This window comes from Coenobita brevimanus, chromosome 91 (genome assembly GCF_032717465.1).
Source record: "Coenobita brevimanus isolate Jiangsu-jjx chromosome 91, ASM3271746v2, whole genome shotgun sequence".
Lineage (NCBI taxonomy): Eukaryota > Metazoa > Arthropoda > Malacostraca > Decapoda > Coenobitidae > Coenobita > Coenobita brevimanus.
In genome coordinates, this window is record NC_137044.1 from 2,017,638 (window position 1) to 2,037,676 (window position 20,039).

Below are 20,039 nucleotides of genomic sequence, written 5' to 3' on the forward strand. Positions count from 1 at the left end.
AAGTTTGGTGGAAGGAGTAGAGGCGGGTGGTTAGGATATGTAAAGGAGGGAGGGAAGGAGAGAAAATCGATAAAAGAGAAGAGAGATATTTCAGAAGGAGGGAAGATGATACGGGAGAGGGCTAAGGAGGAAGAAGGGAGGGAGGGAGGAAGGATGAATGGGGAAAGGGTGGCCTAGGAGGGAGGGACGAGATTGGGTAGGATGAATGGGAGCGAGTGGCTGAGGTAGGGTGAGACGGGGGGATAAGGTACAGAGGAAAGCAAACTCCGACACACCTATTGATCCTGTGGAAACTGTTTGTTATGGGGTAAATTATCGCGAAGGTTACTATTCTGTGAGACAAGGATAGCAAAGCAGGAAGTAGAGTGAAATAGAGGGAATGAGATAGGGTGACAAGGGAGGGGAGTCAGCCGTGAAGCCTTTTGTTCTCATGATACAATGCTACTATCAGGTCGCTCGTTCGCTTGTTGCAATCCCCCCCTCCCTCCCTCCCATGTGTTGGTAATCCTGTCCCGTCCCATCCCTGTTGCATCACTTCCTCCCCTCCCCCGCCTCACCCCAGCCTCTCTTTGTTTGGCAACTCCCTGTCCTGCATCGCCCCGCCCAGGTTTTCTTTTCCTCTCCTGTCTTGTTTGGTGATGCCCTGCTTCTCCACGCCGTCAGCACTTCCTGCCCCGACCCGACCCGCCCTGCCCTGCCCTGCCCTGCCCTGCCCAGCATCATCGTCTCTTACCTAACCCAGCCAAGCCCCGCCCAGCCCTAACCCGCCCTGCCTTGCCTTGCCCAACATCAACTAACCCAACCAAAATCCCGCCCCGCCCCGCCCCCGCCCTGCCCTGCCCTGCATCATCGTCTCTTATCTAACCTAGCCAAGCCCCGCCCCGCCCTTCTCTTCCCATCCCAGCATCATTGCCTCTTGCCCCGCCCCGCCCCGTCCTTCCCAGCATCATTGTTTCATGTGTCGCCCCACCCCGCTCTGCTTCACTCCATACAGCATCATTCCGGTTGTATAATCCCCCCGTCCCGTTAATGTTGTCTCCTTTTCAGCTTACCGCTACCCAGTGGCTTATTCTCGACCATCCCTTTCCATCTCATCCTGTCTATTCCCTTCCCATCTTTTGCCCGTGCCAGCACTTTCTTGTCTCCTTCCTTACCATCTCTTCCCTTCCTTTCCCTTCCCTTCCCTTCCCTTCCATTTCGTTCTTATCACTTCCCTTACCTTACCATGTCCTGCACTTTCCTACCCTTGCTCATGTCACGCCACATTCGCCTTTCCCTTCCCTCCCTTCCCATCCCTCTTCCTATGCCTCAGCCTTTCCAGTCCTTTCATTCTCTTTCCTATATCCCACTTTTCTTGTCCCACATCTGCATTTCCCTTCTTTTTCCCTGACCATGCATCAGCCTTTCATGGTCTTCACGTCCCTTCCCCTCGCTTTCCTTTCTTGCCCTTTCCCTCACTTTCCTTTCCTCTCCTCTCCTTTCCATTCCTTTCCTTTCCCTCCTTTCCCCTCCCCTCCCTTTCCTTTCCCTCGCATCCCCTCCCTTCACTTCCATTCTGTGGTGCACATCTTCCTTCCCATACCCATTTCCTAGCCCTGCCCTACCTTTCTCTTCCCTCTCCTCCCTTCCCCTCACCCCACCCTTCCCCTCACCCCACCCTTCCCCTCACCCCACCCTTCCCTTCACCCCACCCTTCCCCTCTCCCCACCCTTCCCCTCGCCCCGGCCCACACGTGTCATATTGCATCCAGTTTCCGAAGCGATCCCTAAAATAAAATTGCATTGGGCCGTGAAAATATTGAGTGATCCCTCCATGCTAGTCTGTCCTCCGCTGCTGACGACCTAACTGCCCACTTAACTGGTGCTTTTATGGACTGGGTCGACTGACTGACACGGTTACTGATGGACTGGTGGATGGTTTTTTGTTTTTTTCTTTTGACTGGTATTAACTGGTGAATTAATTGGATCAGGTGACAGGCTGAGGGGAGAGGGACTTGGGTGGATGGTGGAGTGTGGGAGAATGTCTTTTTTTGGGAGGGGAGGAGAGGGAGAGAATGATGGAGTTAGAGGAATTAGGGAGAGAATGATGGAGTTAGGGGAATTCATTTGACTGGATGATGGAGTGGTGGAGGAATTTATGTGACTGGATGATGGAGTGGTGGAGGAATTTATTTGACTGGATGATGGAGTGGTGGAGGAATTTACTTGACTGGTTGATGGAATTGGGGGATTTATATGACTGGATGATGGAGTGGTGGAGGGATTTATTTGACTGGATGATGGAGTGGTGGAGGGATTTATTTGACTGGATGATGGAGTGGTGGAGGAATTTATTTGACTGGATGATGGAGTGGTGGAGGAATTTATGTGACCGGGTAATGGGATATTGGAAGAACTTAAATTGCCTGCATGATGGACTGTTAGGGGGAAAAAAAAAGTTTGACCCTATGGTGAAATGGTGAGGTAATTTCACTGTGTGGGTGGTGACTGATGAATGAATTTGAGTGGATGGTGACTGATGAATGAATTTGAGTGGATGGTGACTGATGAATGAATTTGAGTGGATGGTGACTGATGAATGAATTTGAGTGGATGGTGACTGATGAATGAATTTGAGTGGATGGTGAGCGATGAATTAATTTGAGTGGATTGTGACCGATGAATTAATCTGAGTGGATGGTGACCAGTGAATGAATTTGAGTGGATGGTGACCAGTGAATGAATTTGAGTGGATGGTGAGCGATGAATTAATTTGAGTGGATGGTGACAGTGGCTTAAATTTGAGTGGATGGTGAACTGGCAGACTGGCAGAAGAATGTACTGACCTGCCAATTGACTTACCTGCCGGGAAGTGAACGCCCTAAAGGGAACGAATTAGCAGCAGTCTAATAATAGCTTCCAGGTTGGCTTGCTGACAAGATGAACACACAAGTTGACTGTGACGAAAATACCGACTGACTGACTGACTGATTTGCTGATTGTGTGACTGACTGAGTGACTGACTGACTTATTGGATGATGACTGACAGATTGTTAAGCGCGTTAGGGAATTGGATAAGCGGTGGCCTAAAACAATGAAAGAAAGGGAAAAATGTGGATGGCTATTGACGAAAGAAGAAGAATAGAATCGAAGTACCGGTATAAGGGAAGATCTGATTGCAGGAGTGTGTGTGTGGGTGTGTGTGTGGGTGAGAGAGAGAGAGAGAGAGAGAGAGAGAGAGAGAGAGAGAGAGTGTTACAACGAACCAAACGACCTTCCATAATTATTTCTGTATATTTGTCAAGATTTTATCCATCCATTAACATGTAGTCACATGAGAAGGAGGAATGAATGGATAGGGATGGCTCCATAATGTAGCTTGAGAGAGAGAGAGAGAGAGAGAGAGAGAGAAAGAAAAGAAAATGGTGGAGGAACAAATGAACTGTCAGGGTAACTCGATAAGAAACATTAGGCAGCAAGAAAGTGGGGAGGCCGGATGGCAAGAAGAAAGGAAGATAGGGAGGAAGGAAGAAGTGGGAGAAACGGGAGGAAAGAGGAATGAATTATTGAGGCGATACTCGTGGCGCCAGAGGGGAAAAAAAGGAAGAGGGGGGAGGGAGAAGAGAGGGTGAAATGTAGGGCATATGGGAATAGGGGAGGGAAGGGTAGAGGAGGGAGGAAGCAAGTTAGAGGGAGGAAAGTTTGGGAGAGAAAAGCGAAAGAGGATATTGGGGAAAAGGGGAAGAGAAGAGGGAAGGTAGGAAAAGGCCTGAGAAAAAAAGTGAGAAAGGGAAAGGCTAGAGAGAAAAGAGGAAGGGTAGAAAGAGGAGGACGGGGAGGAAGCTAGAGAGAGAGGAAGGAGGGAGGGGAGAAAGAGGTAGAGGGGGAGAGAGGCTAGAGAGAGAGGAAGAAGGATGGGAAGAGGTAGGATAGAGAGAAAAACAGCTAGGAACAAATAGATGGGGGAGAGGAGAGAGACTTGGAGTGTGGGGGGAGAGACTAGGAAGAAAATAGTGATGAAGGAAGCTCAGAAGAGAAGAGGAAGGAAAGTACAAACAGGGTGGATGGTCTGTGGGGAGAGAAGATAGCCTAGGGAGGGAAGACGTGAAGGGGAACAGGAGGGTATGGAGTACAGAAAACTGGGTTAGGCTTGAGAGAGGATCGGTGGAGAGCAGGAGAGAGGCTAGGGAGTATAGGGTGAGACGCGAGGAAATCAAATGGGAGGTGAGGAGGATGGAGAAGAGAAAGGAGAGGCGAAAGGAGGAAGAAGAGAAAGTTGGAAATGAAGAGGAAAGCAAAATGGGAGAACGGAGCTGGGAAAGAAAAATAAAATGGAGACAGAAAGATGAAAAGGGATAAAGGGAGAACGAAGAGAGGGGAGGAAAATGAGGAAGGGACAGGTGGGGGGAAGGAGAAGGAAGATAGTAGGAGAGGAAAGGAGAAAGAAAACTGAAAAGCTGGTGAAGGAAGAAGGGCGGAGCGATTACAGTGTTCGGGAAGAGAAATGGAGGGAGTGATGGATAGAGTGGTGTATGGAGGTGGAGGAGGGAAGGAAATAGCATGGACTGAAAAGGAATCTCAAGGGAGGAGGGAAGGAGGAGGGGAGCCGTGTGAAGAAGAAGTGGCCCTGTGTAATGGTATGTGAAGGTGAAGCAGGAAAGACTACTGGAAGAAATGGAGGGGGTGTGTTGTAAAGGAGAAGGGAAAAAAGAGAAGAAAACTAGAATGTGATGCAATAAAGAAGGCAAGATAAAGAGGGAACAAACAGTAAGGAAATTGATGTAAACATTAGGGAAAGTAAGACAAATGCCAAAAATAGAGATCAGGGCGAAAGAAAGGCAGAGGAGAGGTGGGCATGGGGGAGGAGTAACGGGAACCAGAGAGTGACGTGAAACAGATGATTAACAGTTAATGAATGAGATGATAGGGATAAAGACGGACAGCGAGAATAGGAAGTACATCACGAAAGGCAGTATTGGAAACTATACTGTGAGGTGAAAAAGGTGTGGTATGAGGAAGAGGGAGTAAATTAAGTGAAAAGATGATGAAAGGAAGGCATAGATAGAGGAGAAAGGAGAATAATGGGACGGAAGAGGGAACTGGGATGTGAAGTGAAAGTGAAGATGGAAAGATGTATATAGAAGAGAGGTGGAGAAAAGAGAAGACGACACGAATATGAAGATGAAAGAAAAAGGAGCCTAAGTGTAGAATTAGTCTGTGGAATAGTGGGAAAGGTAATGAGTGCATAGGAGAAAGGAGGAGGGGAAATAGGAAGACGAAATAAGATATGAATTGTGAAAGTAGATGATGATGGTAAAGTGAAAAAACCCAATAAAAATAAATATAAGAGGATAGGCCTGAAGAAGGGGTTAAGGAAATGGAAGTGGGATAGACGGTGGAAAAGTTAGGATAGGGAAGAGAGGATGATAGAAGGGGGGGGACCTAGAATAATGATGAAAGTAAAGATTGTTCGGAAGTTGGTCGTGGAAAAGTGGGGAAGACTGGAGATGAAAAAAGAAAGGGAGAGGGAACTGGAAAAGGCAGTGAAAAAGGCTAGACAGCGTAGAAGATGGTGAAAAAAGGGACATAATTAAGCCAAGAGTTGATAGTAGTAGACTGGGAAAGAGAAGGAGACTATTAAAGTGGAAAATAGATGATGTATAGGTAAAGATGGTGACAAAAGCGAGGAAGACGTTGAGGAGAGTTTGGTAGAAGGGGGAAGGTTAGTAAAATGTGACGTGAAAAAGGGAGGTGAATAAGTAAAGGAGTAGTTGATGGGGAAAGAGAAGGGTGGGGGATGAGAGGCGGGCTGGTGGGACGCGACTCATCTTTGCCGATAATGTGTGAGTAAATTGGGTGGTGGTGGGTGGCTGGCAGACTCTCCGGCACCACATCTCTTTTCCTCCCTCTCTCCACATCTCCTCCTCTCTTTCTCTCTCTTGTTCATGTCATCCTTTTCCCCTTAACCTCCCCTACTCCCTCACCCGCTGTCCTCACTCCCTTATCTCATTTTCCCGACCCCCCGTCCTTCCTTCCCACCACATCTACCCTTTCCTCTGTCTTTCCTCATTCCCATTCACTCATTTGTTCCTGCCATCCTTTCTCCCTTACCTCCCTCCCTCCCTCCCCTCCCCACCCTCCCCACCCCCTAACCTCACTTTCCCCCTCTCCCCTTCCTTCCCTGACCTTCCATTCCCTCCACTCACAACCCTTTCCTTCCTGTCACCATCCTGTCACTCTTTTTTCCCTCGTCTCCCCCATCCCTTCCCATCTATCCTTTCTTCCCTCTCTCTTCCCTCCTCTTTATCCTTTCCTTTACTTTCCTCTTCCTCTCCCCTCTATCCTGTCTCTTATCCCCTTCCCTCTTTCTTTTTCATTTTATTTCATCTCGCTTTCTCCACCCCCTTTTCCCAAAAATAGAAAAACAAAAAGGAAGAAGTAGCCGCAATAATGAGAACACAAAATGGCTAATCCTTTAAGGAGTCAGACCGTAATAGGGTTGAACTCGTTGGCTGTCATTGAGTAGAGATTCATGGTAGCAGGGGAGATGCCAGAGAAATGAGAGGGAATTGGAGTAGGTTGGATCTGATGGAAAGGTATCAGTTAATGATAGAGTAGGTAGGTAGAATCGTACAGGAGGAAGGAACAGAGTATAGAAGGAAGGAACTAAGACAGTAGGAAGATAGTCATGGTAAAGACGATCATATCTGAGGAAGAAGTGTTGGTAGTGACTGGGCAGAGATGCTTGATAGGAGGGGAGGTGTCAAGGAATGGGGAGAAAATTGGGGTAAGGAGGAAGATGAGGGCGGTATTGTTGGTAGTAAGAGATCAGAAAACCGCAGTAGCAAGGAAGATATGAGGCAAGAAAATACTCATAAATGATTGGTATTACTGCTCATATTTAAAGTGTGAAGGTCTGTGAGTAGCTTTCTTTCAGTGTATTGGTGTTTCTGATCATGTCTAAAGTGTGAAGGTGTGTATAAGTAGTTTTCTTTTAATGTGTGGGTGTGTTACTGAACCTCTTAGCCTCGGGAACGGGCTTCATAAACTATGGCCAGAGTTCAGTGCAAAACATAAAAGACTATGAGGGAATGGGTGTTGGCAGGCTGCAGCAAGGGATGGTGGAGGAAATTGAACAGGGAACAGGCACGGTGATTGACATTGTTTAAGAAACAGGAACTGGTGACGGGCAGGCCGGATGGCAGGCAGGCAGGCAGGCAAACAGGGAATGGAGAGAGAGAGAGAGAGAGAGAGAGAGAGAGAGAGAGAGAGAGAGAGAGAGAGAGAGAGAAAAGCATTTAACCAGACAACGAAATGGAAAGATGAGGAGGCAGGTAGACAGGGAGTGATGGTGGTGAGGCAGGGAACGGTTGAGGGGAGACAGATGGAGGCAGAGAATGGTGCATGGGAGATACACACAGAGGGAAGGGTGGAGGGGAGATAGGGAGAAAGGAATGGTGGAGGGGTGACAAGGAGAAAGAATTGTGGGGAGAAGACAGGAAGAGAGAAGGAATGGTGGAGAGGAGACAAGGGGGGAGAGAGAAGGAAAGGTGGAGAAGAGACAGGGAGAGAGAAGGTATGGTGGAGAGAAGACGGAGAGAGAGAAGGAATGGTTTAGAGGAGACGGGGAGACACAGAGAATAGTCAAGTAGAGACGTGGGGAGAGAAGTAATGTTGGAGGAGAGACAGGAAATGGTGAAGGGGTAGGGGAGGGGGTTGGGACGGTAGAGAGAGAATTAAAAGTGAAATTAAAGAGAAGACAAAGGGTAGTGTAAGGGGAAAGGAATATAAGGATACAGGATGAAAGTATTGGACTGAGGGAGAGAGAGAAAAATGGTACGATGTGGATTAATTTCGGTTAAGTAGGGGTAGAAAGTAAGGCTGGGATGTGGGATGGATGAGGGTGGAACTGTTGGGCTTATTCTTTGCAGTAACCTTGATCCTTGTCATTATTTGCACTAAGTTTGGTAGAGAGAGAGAGAGTAAGTATAGATAGGGTACCTTAATTAACGGGAGTTTCGATATATATATATATATATATATATATATATATATATATATATATATATATATATATATATATATATATATATATATATGTGTGTGTGTGTGTGTGTGTGTGTGTGTGAAGAATGAGGGGGTTGTCGAGAGCCTGGAAGACATGATTAAATTGTTAGTAATGAATGGAGTAGATGAGGGATGGACATAACTAATAATAATTCTGGGGAATATTGAAAATGAGAGGAGAAAAGAAAAATGTGAGAGAGGAGCAGACAAATATCAAGAGGGTCTGTTATAACCCCCCCCCCCCCCCACACACACACACACACACACAAAAAAAAAAAAAAAAAAAAAAAAAAAAAAAAAAAAAAAAAAAACCCTGCTGTTAACCTGAACTACGAGACGTCTCCATAAGCTGAATAGAATCTGTACTGAGGGGTAAAAACACAACTTCTTCACGTCCAAAAGCGTCCCATAATCAGAATGGAATCGTGTACTGGATGTGAAAAGACCTAAAAAAAGCAACCTACTGAGAGGGGGAAAAAAAGAATCTCTGTAGAACTGGCGTTATTGTCAACTTGAGATGGACTTAGAGGACGAGGCAAAGAATTGTGGAGTTATTCTGGGAGTGTGACGGAGCTGATTGGAGAAACTCGGTGTGTGGAGGCTTCTGTCATTCTTTGCACCAACTTTGGTTCATTATGAGAGAGAGAGCGAGAGAGAGAGAGAGAGAGGCATATATAGTAAGTGAAAAAATAGCGCACACACACACACACACACACACACACACACACACACACACACACACACACACACACACACACACACACACACACACACACACACACACACACACACACACACACGGAGAATAAAAACTGAAAAAAAAAAACAGCAAAAATACACAAGGAACCCAGCAACACCGTAACCCTAAAACGAAAAGGAAAATAAAGAGAAAGAAAACACCGTGTTGGTAAGGGTGGGAGGGGCGTGGAAAATAATTATAGACTCGCTAGCAGGTAATAATGCAGTGTTCCGGGGGTGGGGGTTGGTGGGGGAGGGCATTAGCATAGTATTGAGACCTGCAACACTCCCCCTCTTCGTACCCCACACCCCACCATCCACAGATCCCCTCACATCGCTCTCAGAAGCCCCCCCCCTCCCCCCAACCTCACACGCCTCCTCCCTCCCTCTCTCTCTCTCATTATTTTTTTTTTTTTTTTGTCCAGTTCTTGATTTTTTTTTTGTCCTCCTCTTTCCTTCACCTTCACCTCCCCTTCACCCTTTCTCCTTCCCTTCACTCTTTCCTCATTCCTCCCTCCTTTCTCTTCCCCTTATTTCTTTCCTCATTCTCCTCTCCTTTCTCCTCCCCTTCACTCTTTTCTCTTTCCTCTCTCCAGTCTCCTCCCCTTTACTTTTTCGTCATTCTTCTCTCCTTTCTCCTCTCCATCGCTCTTTCCTCATTCTCTCCTTTCTCCTTCCCTTCACTCTTTCCTCATTCCTCTCCCCATTCCCTTCCCCTTGTTTCTCCTTCTTCTCCCCATCGCCGTTTCTTCATTCCTTACTCCTTTCTCCTCAATTATCTTTCCTTACACTGTCGTTTCCCATGTCCTCTTTTCACATCTTTTGTGTCCTCTCTTACATTCCCCTGCTACTCCCGCCCTTATTCCTCCTCTTTGTATTCTCCCTCCCCCTTCATTTTTATTGCCACCCATTCCTTTACACGCTGTCTGTTATGCATCCCTGTTCTTTATTGTACACTTCCCCTCCTTTTTCTCTGCCTCTTTGTATAATTTCATCCTTGTTGTTCCCATTCTCGTCTCTACCATCGTCTCCCGTCCCTTTCCTTCCATCGCCTGATACATTGTGTGTTGTGCTTCCCTATACTTTTTGCAAACGCCCTGACCTCTTTATTATGCTTCTACGTTATACATGCCCACTTCTCCTCTCCATATCATTTCTTGCCTCTTCCACGTTTTTTCCGCCCCTTTACACCTTGATTATTTTCCTTCTGTTTCCTCTTTACTATACTCCCCACTTCGCTCCTATATTTTTTTCTGCTCCCCTTTGAACTGCGTATTTCATTCACTCGCTACATTCTAAACTCTTTGGAGAACGTTGAGATCTTGCATCATGTTCTTTATGTTATTTGTCCAGTTTACTTCTATGTTTGGTATTATCTGTTGTGTTTCATTATTTCTTTTGGTTTTTATTTTGCCATATTTTTGTGCCATTTTTGTGGTACTGTTCTGTTCCTACATTGTTCCTCTTTTTGCTACTCTGCCTTTCCTTCAGCCCCCTTTTCATCTGGTGTCCTTGCATCCTCGTAATTTCTTATTCTTTTCATCATATTAAATAGTTTATAAAAGCATTGCTCCCTCCTCTTCCTTGGTTAGTGTACTGTAAGCTCTTGTATCACACCCTACTTAGTTTATTTTGCCTTTCCCGTCGTGCGTAGTTCTTGTGTCCGTCTTCCACGATTTGTTTATTCTAGGTTCACTAATGTTAAATCTCTTCCAGCTGTTATTCGTATTCCATTCATATCTGGTTCTATCCCTACTTTTGGATTTTCATTTCTTCCTTATCGTGCCTTTTTCCATTTTTTTGTTTTTGTTTTGTTTTTAATGTACCACGTCGTCTCTTCTTAGTCCTTATTCATTTTTTTTTTCCGTTTTCTTTTTCTCTTTATTCTTCCCTTCTTTGTTTTTCCTTTCTTGAGTTTTTTTTCTCTTTACATGCATTTTTTCTTTCCCCATTTATTTTTGTATTGTTTCCCTTCCTTGGCCGTCTGTGCTCTTTCTTCCTTATCCCCTTTTATTCCTTTCTTCCCTTTGTTTCCCTCCTTACCTCTTTTGCGTCTTCATCCATCGTTTCGTTTTTCATTCTTACTACTATTTATTCCTGGTGTGTATAATTTACACTCCTTCTAGTTCCCATCACAGGCCCTTCACCTCCCCCTTTTTCCCCCTTCTGTTTTTCCTTCTTCCTTGCAATTTCCTCCTCCCTTCGTCACCTCCCTTCCTGCTTCCCTTCGGTTTTTCTCTTTCTGCCGTCCAGTTTTTTTCCACTCCTTCCCACTTCTTCCCTTTGTTTTGAGTTTTACTCTGTCCTTCCAGTATTCATCCCACTCCTTCCTTCTTTTTTCTGTTGTTTTTCTTTCTTACTCCTTCCCTCCAGTTTCCTTCTCTTCTCTCTTCGCCCTGTCGCTTTTCTTCCTTCCTTTCATCTTTCCTTCCTTCCAGCTTCCTCATCCTCTTTCTGTCCATGCCATTTCTTCCTCTCTTTTTCGCGTGTTTTCCGTCTTCCATCCTACTCCTTCCCTGTTTGCGCTCACTTCCTGCTTCTGTACTTCCCCCATACTCATTATTTCTAGTCTCCTTCCTCCTCCTCCTCCTCCTCCTCTCTCTTTCCCTCTCGTCTCTCCTCCTCCTCCTCCTCCTCCTCTCTCTTTCCCTCTCGTCTCTCCTCTTCCTTCTCCTCTCTCTTTCCCTCTCGTCTCTCCTCCTCCTCACTGCGCCATGGAGGTAGGGAAAAAAGTTGGTGATTTTAGTGCCTTAAATTGGCCGGCGGAATGTATCCTCGTGGGACCGGAAACGGGGCAGGTGTCATTGTGCCGGCGTGTTTACAGGGGGAGAGAGAGAGAGAGAGAGAGAGAGAGTGTTGATGTGTGTGTGTGTGTGTGTGTGTGTGTGTGTGTGTGTGAAGGCATTGATGAGGGGGAAGGAGGCTGGTAACTCATACATTATGGATCAGGATTACCGACTACCTCATCAGACTGAACGCACGAGGAAGGAGAGAGAGAGAGAGAGAGAGAGAGAGAGAGAGAGAGAGAGAGAGAGAGAGAGAATGATGATGATGAAAGGTAGGGATGAAGCAGGAAGAGTTGGAAGATGAAATGTAAATGCAAGGAAGATGAGAACGGAGAGGGGAAACGAAAGAAAAGGTAGAGATAGCCGTAGAGGGAGGCGTAGTGGGAGGAGAAAGTGGATGAGGGGAAATGTACTGCGTGAAGAGAGAGGTGGAAGTGGAGGGAGATGTAGTGAGAAGAGAAGGTGGTGTAAAATGTTGAGAGCGGAGGAGGGAGAGATGGAGGCTGGAGGAGGTGTGATAGGAGAAGGTGAAGGTGGAGGAATATGTAGAGAGTGGAGGTGAGGAGAGATGTAGAGACGTGAAGATTGATCTGTAGGGGAGGTGAAATGTGATGAGTAACGAAGGAAGATGGTAGATGAATTGTGGGAGTTAGGTGAAGATGGGTGAAAAACGAAGCTGAGGGAAATAATGATGATGAAAAAGGAGAGAGAGAGAGAGAGAGAGAGAGAGAGAGAGAGAGAGAGAGGATGATGATGATGCAGGAGACCGTAGATGCTTGTTACAAAAGCAAATGAGGAAATATGGAGAGTGGAGGTAAGGGAAGTGGTAGAAACATATAGAAATGTGGGAGAGATTGGAACGAGAATAGGATGGAGGAAGAGAGAGAGCTGGAGAGATGAGTAAGGAGGTGGAGAGGTGGATGGTGAGATGCAGTATAATGCAATCTGGTGAGAGGGAGAGACAGAAAAGGCAAAGAGGTATTAAGATAAAGTCGGAGGTGTGTTAATGTGTGTGTGTGTGTGTGTGTGTGTGTGTGTGTGTGTGTGTGGCAAAAAAGGTAACAGGTAACATTCATTCCTATATAACCCCCTTGGGCTTTCGAGATCTAGGGAGCTAAGGTTAAGTTACCGTAGTCCAGAAAACTGTATTTAATCCTTGGACTCCGATGTCATATTTTCTGATTTTTTCCTTCTACCTGCAGGCGATTTTTTTTTTTTTTTCACCTTTGGGAAAAAAAGTCGTGTTATGAAGGAGTAAATGGAAACTTACAAACCCTGTCACTACAGAGGGACTCTCAGAAGCATGGCAAAATCATCTGAAGAAGAAGAAGATGATGATGATAATAATAATAATAATAATAATAATAATAATAATAATCTATATTATAATGATCCGATTTCTGTATGTTTGTGTTACCGTAACAGCAAAAACAGAACAGCGTAGCCCAATTTTTGGTAGAGCAAGGTATCATTAAAATTCTCTAACTTGAAATATAAAACAATTTCCTGTCCAATTGGGCCACCGGTTCCCGAGTTATGACACATTTCTGGCCTTTTGCTTCAAATTTAGTATTTGCTCTTAGTAGAGGGGATGGATTCGTCCATGGTCCGGCATTGAAATTACCAGCATGACAAGAGAAAAGAGTGATGTGTTTGTTGTATTATCATTCTCCTCTCCTTCCTCCCTCTTAACACTCCTCAGATTGTATCCTCTAATGCTGTAGTATAATTTAGTATAATAGCAAACACTAATATACTGCCTCTTTCTTTTCTCAACGGGTGTCCCAGCAGGATAAAAATAAGGGAAAATTCCCCGCTCCGTCTCGCTAACGGCATGAGTAATTCAAATTTATTACCTTTCCACTGAAAACAGGAATTGACCTGACATCGAACGGAGGCCGCCAAAGGGGGCCTTTAAGCGAATAATAATAATTAATACTAGAAAGCACTTAGAGAACGCATTCCTCCGGCAAGGCCATTGTCATTAAAAAGGATCCGGATCCGAATCCGTGATGTTGTGTGGAATACGTAGGATCCGAATCCTCCCCCAAATTTAATCAATTGATGACCCATGGCCCACTCTTCCACAGAATTTTATGGAAATTCATTGAGAACTATTGGAGATATTGTGCGGGATACTCTGGATGCGGACCCTCCCCAAATTTAGTCAATTCTTTCTTGGCCCATGGCCCACACTTCCGCAAGATTTCATTGAAATTCTTTGATAACTTTTCGAGATATCGTGTGGACATAAAAACAAGCAGACAGACACACGTAGGTGAATACATAACCTCCTCCAACTTCGTTAGCGGAGGTAATGATAAAAGGTCCTTGGGGTAAAAGTATTAAGTCGGACGCCGACCAACACCCATGATAGCAGTGCGTGATGGAAAATCCTCCAGTCCCCTTGGGTAGAGTGTAACCCTTGATGTATTCTTCCACTAGAGCACCAGACGCCTTTGTATTCTACCACTTGACTGCCGGGGGAGGTGTGGAAGAAGGTAAAGGGAAGCTGAGGAAAGATGATGTAATGTAAACTGAATGTGGAAGGAGCATCCTGGAAGCGAGGGACCTGGAATTGAGAAGTGAGATGATTTAAACTGAAGGTGGAAGCAATGACTAAGAATTTGAGAGAACAGGAAATTGAGGAGAGAGATGATGTAATGTAAACCAAAGTCGAAAGGAGTAATAGAATATGAGAGAGTACGAGTTTGGAGAGAAAGATGGTGTAAACTAAAGGTGGAAGGAATATCTGAGAAAGTGATAGAACAGGAAGTCGAGGAGAGAGAGAGGAAATAACCTAACGTAAAGGTGGAAGGGATAGCTTAAGTACAGTATGTGAGAGAAGAATCATGGCGTGTATAGTGAAGGCGGAAAGAACAACTGATATGAGAGAACATGAATCTTTGTTGCATAGAAATAAATAACAGAACATTTGTGAACAGGAAATGAGAACAGAGATGATGTAGTGTAAAATGAAAGTCTTTGCATTAACCCTTTCAATTTGATCAGGTCCCCCCCCCTTTTTTTTTTTTGAGAGAGAGAGAATTATATTTTAGCTTAGTCATTCGTAAGCTGAATATAATCGCCTGTGTGTGTGTGTGTGTGTGTGTGTGTGTGTGTGTGTGTGTGTGTGTGTGTGTGTGTGTGTGTGTTTTCAGTGGTGACGTTTTGTTAAGCCAAGGGAAAGGGGGGCTGGAAAAAATGAAAGAAAAGTTCAGTGGATGTTCAAAGCCTTTCTCGGTTCAGAATGGTGGCTTGAGGGGGTAAATGAGGGGAAGTGGCTCAAAGTGGCCGCTAAGAATGAGGGGAAACCTTTGAAGAGTGACTGCAACGGTAAGGGGAAGAGATGAGGAAGGTAGGTTGGAAGGGATGAGTGTAGGAGATTGGTAGGAATGAGGAAGGTTGGTATGTGTGTGTGGGAGGCAGATTACTGGGAAAGATTGTGGGAAATAATGGTAGGATGATTGGTTTGGATGAGAGAGGGAAGTTAGAAGGGATGAGTGTAGGAGATTGGTAGGCATGAGGAAGGTTGGTATGTGTGTGTGGGAGGCAGATTACTGAGGAAAGAGTGGGAAATTGGTAGGATGATTGGTTTGGATGAGAGAGGGAAGTTAGAAGGAATGAGTGTAGGAGATTGGTAGGCATGAGTAAGGTTGGTATGTGTGTGTGGGAGGCAGATTACTGGGAAAGTGTGTGGGAATGATTGGTATGGTTGGGGGAGGAAGCTTAAAAGGGATGAAGGTATGATATTGGTAGGAATACGAGTGAGGGATATTGATGCGGATACGTGATGTGGATGTGAAGGGATGCGTTTGAGACATTGGAAGGGTGGTTGGTGTGGATGAGGAAGTTGGTAGGTTAGAAGGGGTGGGTATTGGGCCTGTGTTCTTGGCGGTTAAGGAAGCTCCCAAACACCTCTCCCTTACCGAGTTATTTTTGCTTATGAGTATTTGATATCGTATGTTTACATTATTTACGCAGCATATGATATTAGAGTGGCTGAAGTAACTAGAGAAGACGGCAAGCGAAATAAATAGCTTGGGAAGATGTGTTATGGAGCCTCTTTAGCCAGTGAGAGTACGGGCCGTGGATATTGGTAGGAACAAGCGCTGTTGGTAGTTATGAGGAATGAGTGAGGGAGACGCTAGGAGTAAATAAGATGGAAGGGGGAGGGGGCAAAGCCTTTGATATGGACATGGAGGCCGTAACTCAAGTAAAACGTTTCCGTAGTTGTTAATGGATGCTGAGAGTAAGGGAGGCCCAGTGAGCGAGCATATAAAGGTCGAGGCGGAGGAGAGAGTGAGAAAGTTTTAATCCAACACTGATTACAAATTCTTCGGAGTAAAAGTTGGGGTGTTTACAAGGGGGCGAGGGTGTTGGTCCAGGTTGTTTGTGTGTCTTTTAGGTAACAGTCCGCCCTGTTAGCAGCGGGTCATTGCCCTTGGGCCCTATTAGCGTCGTTTGAGAAGGCACCCCGGCATTTCCTACCAGTCTGTTTGTGCATATGACACATTAAAATTTACCTGTGTGTTATGTGACATGTATCGGGATTAAAAGGTATAAATAGCACGAAGGGTAATTCTTGCATGTAGTATATAAGAAAATCGCCAAGAAAAGAGTGTTAAAAAAACCTATGCCGACGAGAAAACCATTCATGGGTTTTATAAAAAAAAATCATAACTTTTTTTTTTTTTTTTTTTTTTTTTTTTTTACAATGAGCAGCCCATAATAACAGTTGCCAGTGATGACAGGTCGTCTTCATTTTCGTATGTGATCATTGTATAATCACACTAATTTTGTTCTTGTGTTTGGAAGCTGTGTGAGTGAAAGCACACACACACACACACACACACACACACACACACACACACACACAAAACCTCCTTACAAAAATGGTAAACTCTACGGATTTGTTTCACCACAATTCACTTTACATGTGCGTTTGTATGCATTGACCTTTGACCTCATAAATTTTATTACACGGCGTAAATCCATCCTCTGAGCAAATTGTTAGTGGGTATTTGCTCAAGGAAGAGTTGTATGAGGTTTGAAGTGAATTAGTGAGGAAATGAAGGAATGGCACTACGTTTGAAGGTATTTGGAAGAAAGAAGACACGGTAAATTGAACAATGCAGTGTGCAGATCGTCATAACAAGCTGTTCTTCACTCGACCATAGGCTTAAGCTTGAGAGAATAAAAAAATACCGCCCCTTAGTTTGCTGTATAACTGCGCACTGTTTTCCTCGAAGCAATATACAGTAGTTTAGCGTCAGCCTCGTGTGTGCTGTTATTTCTCAGATATTAAAATCGTTTGGCGTTAGCTCTGTGATAAATAAAATCTTTGGGTGTTTCCTCAGTGATTAGTAGTTCAGTGTAAGCTCTTGGTTGAATAAAATCTTTTGCTGTTACCTGGAATAATAAACCTGGGTCTTGGTGTCCGGTAGTTTGATTTAATTGGAATTAGACTATCTTTAAATATGATTGACCTACACATTTGGCCAGAAGCTTGAATGAAATATATCAAGACTGCTTAATTATGCATGCGACATTACTTTCAGAGATAACACATCCTTAAAATGCCTCAAGTTATTTTCACTTTGCGTTTAGCGATGTTTTTTGTTGACAGTCGAGACGGTCTTTTTCCTCTGTAACTTTCTGGGATGATTTTTTTTTATTCTGTTTTATTTTATTTTATTTTTTTAGCATGGGACTTGAGCCTTGAAAATTCCCTAAGAAAGTTCGAAGCATTGGATGAAGCTGGGAGAGTCTGTCAAATGCAAAGGAGACGGGGAGAGGGAGGAGTGGATGTGGGTGTTGGGGAGGCAGGGAGTAGATAGAGAGGAGGGAAGAAAGGGGAGGTAAGGAAATGTGGGAGGAGGGAGAAAGGGGAGGTAAGGAGATGTGGGAGAAGGGGAGAAAGGGGTGGATGGGAATGGGTGTGGGAGGGTTGGGGGAGAGAAAAGGAAGGTAGAGAGAGGATGTGGGAGGAAGGAAGAAAGGGAAGTCTGGGAGAGGATGTGTGAGGAGGGGAGGAAGGGAGTGGATGTGGGAGGAGGGAAGAAAAAGGCAGGAGGTAGGGAATGTAGGGAAGGGGAAAAAGGGAAGGTAGGAAGAGGATGCAGGAAAAGTAAAGGAGAGACGAGGAAGAAGCTGATAGGTAAACTCTTTGAATATGGCGATCTTTCTTAATTCCTTATTCTTGTTACTTTCACATGATTGTAGTCAGCTATGGGAGGATTTTTCTATATGGAGGAGTTGATGAAGTGTTAATCGTATCCTCTAGTGTTGAAGGAAGTACTTTAATGACATCGGTGGTATTGCGAGTAAAATGGAGTGGGGGATGAAAACTGGGACGAGAAGAGAAAGGAAGAAAACAAGGCTAGGGAAAGGGAAGCATAAGAGATGGAGTGGAGGAAGGAAAGTGGGACGATAAACATGGAAAAAAAAAAAAACATGGGAAGGGGAGAACGTACGGGTCAGGGAGACGTAGGAGAGGAAAGGTAAAGAAGAAACAAGGAAGAAGGAAGCAGGGCCCGTAGGATGGGTACGCTCTGTGGGATTTAACCCTCGAAAGAGTGACTTTGGCCAATACTAAGAAAATTTCTAGTGAGCCAGAAGGAACTACTTGCGTGTAGCACCATTCTTGTTTGGGTTTAGTGGTGTATAGGGTTTGTTTGTTTGTGTGTGTGTGTGTGTGTGTGAGAGAGAGAGATAGAGAGAGAGAGAGAGAGAGAGAGAGAGAGAGAGAGAGAGAGAGAGAGAGGCGAAAGCATAGCAGTGAAGGGTTATGAGTGAGTATATTTGTGGAGGAAGAACGTGAGGGTAGAGGATTAGGACGGAGGGTGAGGGAAGGTTATGCGGTTGGAGGGTGAGGTAGTAATGGAGGGCCAGGTATCAAGTGACTGGTACAGACCCTGAGGAACAATGCTGGGGAGGGGAAAGAAAAGAACTAATCGATCAGCACGACTCAAGCACGTCCCCCCCCCCTCCTCTCTCTCTCTCTCTCTCTCTCTCTCTCTCTCTCTCTCTCCCTCCCGTAACTTTTCCTTTTTCTCCTTTTTCCGTCTCCTCATTCTTCCGTATAATCCTTTGTCCTTTCCACTTTACCCTCCCTCTCTCCCCCCTTCCTTCTTCTCCTTCTTTCCCCCTCTCTTTGTTTCTCCCTCCTCCTCCTTCTCGTCGTCGTCGTCGTCGTCGTCGTCGTCGTCCTCCTCCTCCTCCTCCTCCTCCTCCTCCTCCTCCTCCTCCTCCTCCTCCTCCTCTTTTATCACCCAGTCGCTGCTTGTATTTTTCTCCCTCTCAATACAGTTTCCTTCCGCGATGTATCTTCGTCTTCCGCTCTTCAGTTCATTTCCTACCCGCCCCCACTTCCCCCTCCTCCCTTACCCTCCCTCCCTTCCTCCTCCCATATCCCTCGCAATCCCTACCTCTCCCTATCCCTCATCTTCCTTCTTCACTCTCGTTCTTTTCGTTCCTTCCTGTTTGTTTCCTCGTCGTTCCCTCCTTCCTTTGCATATTCCCCATCTTTTTATTCTTTCTTCCCTAGTCCTTTCCTCTCTCCTTATTTTACCCCCTTCCATCTCTCCTCGCTTCACGCTTCCCTATTCCTTCTTCCTGCCTCATCGTTCCTTCCCGCTTCTTCCTTTCATCTTCTTCCATCCCAACTCGCTGTCCCTCCTCATTCCTTTTCGTCTCACCCCACCTCTCTCTCTCTCTCTCTCTCTCTCTCTCTCCCCCATTTTTCTTCTTCCACATTCCCTCCTAAATTCAATTGCTCTCTCTCTCTCTCTCTCTCTCTCTCTCTCTCTCTGCCTCCATCCCAGTATGCTCTCGCATCCTCATTTCCTCTCCCCTTCCATTGTCTCTCCTCCCTTCTTCTACAGCTTCCTTCCTTTTGCCATCTCTCCCATCCGTTCTACATCCCAGTTCATTCTCTCTCTCTCTCTGGTGTTGTCTTGTCTCATATGATGAATTTTGTATCCTTTGTGTTGCAGGTGTGTATAGGTGCTGATGTGTTCACCCCAAGGTTGCTGAAAAGGTAAAGTGCTTAGGTATTTCTCTCTCTCTCTCTCTCTCTCCATTTTCTTTTTCCTTTTTCACATCTCCGTTCCCCCTTTTTCCTCTTCCTTTCTGCCTCTCGTCGATCGATTCCCACCCACACATTCCCCTTCTGCTTCCTAACTCTTTATTTTTCTTTTCTTCCCCATTTTCTCTCTCTTGCCACGACTTTTTTTTTCTCTCTCTCGTCCTGTTCCTCCCCTTTGCTGTTTTTCTCTGTCTTGCCTCCTCTCGCTTTGTATTCCTGTCTTTGTTAATCTTTTTCTTTCTTCCTTCTTTTCATTCTTCTCTCCTCTCTTCCGATTTTCTCGTCTGCATTCTCTCCTTCCATCCCGTATTTTGACCTTTTTATGCTCCCCCCTCCCCCGTCTCTCTCTCTCTCTCTCTCTCTCTCTCTCTCTCTCTCTCT